We start from the raw sequence: 2956 nt of genomic DNA, 5'->3' as shown, positions 1-2956 counted from the left end.
GCCTCAAAGAACAAATCTCCGTCTCGTTGTTGGAACATTTGAAGTTCCCTTTGAAGTTGTTTTGTCTTCTGGGCTGGGAAAAACCTCTTTAGAAACTTAGTGGTTAATTCTTCCCAAGTATGGATAGAATCTGCAGGCAAGGAATTGTACCACAGTTTAGCATTATCTTTCAAAGAGAAAGGGAAGAGGAGTAACCTGAGTCTCTCTGGAGTTATGCCTTGGACATGCTGCAACTTGCATAAATCAAAGAATTCTTTAAGATGCAAGTTGGGATCCTCAATAGCTATGCCTCTGAATTGAGTCAATGCATTAAGGATTTGAGGAGAGATATAATAGCTGCCATCCACCTCTGGTTGATATGCTATGCATGAGGGTTGATGGAGGTTTGCTGGAACGTATGCCTGCTTCATTGGTCTCCTCACCTGTGGTGGATTTGCCTCTAATGGTCTTGGTCCAATTGTATTCTCTTGCAAGTCTTCCATGTCAATTTCTTCTTCTTTTTATTTGTCTCTAGGTCGGTGTCGAATTGTCCGCTCAATTTCATGATCGAGTGGAATAATGGTTGAGGCTTGAGATCGACGACCTTGCATCAACTAAATTACTTCTTCAGTTAGGTAGCTTCAGTGCTGCTGGTCCGAAGGTTCCCTGGAACTACTCTCAATCGCAGGTTGGTGCGTTCGATCGCAGTGCGCTCGATCGCACTTGGATGACGATTGATCGCAATCACAGAATGACAATCCGCAACCTGAAACAGAAAACAGAAAAAATTTAGAATCAATAGAAAATATTTTTGACAAAAACAAAATTGAAAATTGAAAATTAAAATAACACAACTAAAGGAAAATAATTTTAAACAAAATTCGCCGCAATCCCCGGCAACGGCGCCAAAAACTTGTTGTTCACAATTACCTACCTAAATTAATAGGCAAATAATTGTGTGTTTTACCTGCAAGTGCACGAGGTCAACACAGTAGTATAGTGTGCAAATACGAAATTATTCCCACGAGGATTGCTGGATCTTGCTTAAAATCAATTCCAAAAGTAATCTAAAACAAAGATTAGGTTGAGTTGATAATGATAATGATAAAAAGGTAGGGATTTGATATCCACCACTAATTATATCAAGCTAATATATCAATATGCCAATGTTTTGATCAAGTTATGTCTATCTAATGTTTGTCAACCTAAGGGCATGCGTGTATACTCCTTAAGCTATATATTTTCCTAAGCAACGACTTAAGCATGGGTGTATACTTTAACTCTTTTCTTTCCTAAAGGATTTAGCATGGTATATACTAAGTTGTTCTTTAGAAAAGCATATGTTCTATGGAAATCGACAAACACATGAGGCCTAGGTCATGGGTGTATACTCCCGGTTCCCCATGTTGATTAACCCAAGAATCCGGTTTAGATATCTTTTGTTACTTATGTTAAACCCAGGACTCAGTCATCCAAATTGATTTAACTAACTAGTCCATACCACATGCATATGTTGATCAGGCACACACATATGAGGAATTCATGCAAGCAGGTATTAATCAAGTTAAATAGCACAACAAGATCATCACAAAGGCGCCAATATTGAAATATTAACAAAACATAACTAGGGCTTCAATCAAGCCCTACTAATTAAATTAGCTACACATAGAGTTGATGTTAAACATCTTCATAAAAGAAAAGAAAAGAAAGGAAAAGTATAGACCTGAGACTTGAACTTGAAGAGCTCCTATTCTTCTGCTTACAAAGCATACCTATTTTAAAGGCTTAAGGGTCTATTTATAGGCTTTAGAAGTCCTTGACAAAGTAGTAAACCTAGGGATTTCGTAGGGTTTCAAAATCTTTTACAATTGGGAGTTGAAAAACCCTAATATGGAAAGAATGACAATCTGGCCGCCACTTGATCACAGGTCGATCACAGGTCTGCGATCGATCCTTCTTCTATCCTGCACTCGATCGCTCTTGGCCTGATTTGTGTTTGATCTTCTCAGGTACTGCGCTCGATCACAGGTACCTTATGATCGATCACAGTGTCAAAGAGCTCCCAATTTTCCCATCTTCTCTCTTTGAGCCCAAATCATCTAGATTTACTTCATTTTCTTCCAAAAGCCTACAAAAGTATGAAAAACACAAAAAGGAATTAAAATGACCTAATTAATCAAAACCAAAGGATTAAAACATGCAAGTTAAGGGCTGAAAATATGAATATTTTAGCACTTATCATCCCTTAGCAATACAAAACTAAAAACTAAATGGAAAAACAGAAAACAAAAAGATAAATCCATCTTTCGTGGGATGTACAATTGCATTTAGTACATGCAACAAGCCTTTAAACCCCTAAGAATTCCCTAGAGGTCGAGTGAAGTCTCGTGAGGGTTTTTCAGGAATGTTACCCACAAACATTATGCAGAAATTCATGCTATTCAAAAATTAAGGTATCACTCTAAACCATGATTCTCATTCATTAGCAAGCTTAAAAAGATAAACTCCATCTTTACAATGAATTGAAATTTTGAAATTTAATCACTTACAAAAGACATGCTAAGGCATCACAAGTTCGAAACAATGTAAAGTGAAATAGCACATAAATATGAAGCTTCCAAGTATTTCCAATATGCAATGTTTCTGTATCTCAAAGTTCACTGAAATCCCCATTAGAATGAACAACAATGACATATTTTTCTTCTTCTTTTTTTTTTTTTTCTTTTTCTTTTTCATCAAGTTGTGCAATGTTTGGTTTCCTTAAGCTTTCTAATTGACCCATGTATCAAGTGTTAAGTCAATGACTCCCAAACCAAATGGTTTTAGGGCATTAGGTGTAGAGACACCCCTAGGACTTACTAACTCGAGTCAAAAAGGCTACGGAACCAAACTAACCATAACTTTAACCAAATCAAAATTCTTCACCTTTTGACTTGAACACTCAATGTTTTGAGGCAAGAGATCCAGTTACTTAGTG

The sequence above is a fragment of the Corylus avellana genome, chromosome ca1, assembly GCF_901000735.1.
Source record: "Corylus avellana chromosome ca1, CavTom2PMs-1.0".
In the NCBI taxonomy this organism is placed as follows: domain Eukaryota; kingdom Viridiplantae; phylum Streptophyta; class Magnoliopsida; order Fagales; family Betulaceae; genus Corylus; species Corylus avellana.
This window is presented reverse-complemented; position numbering follows the sequence as displayed.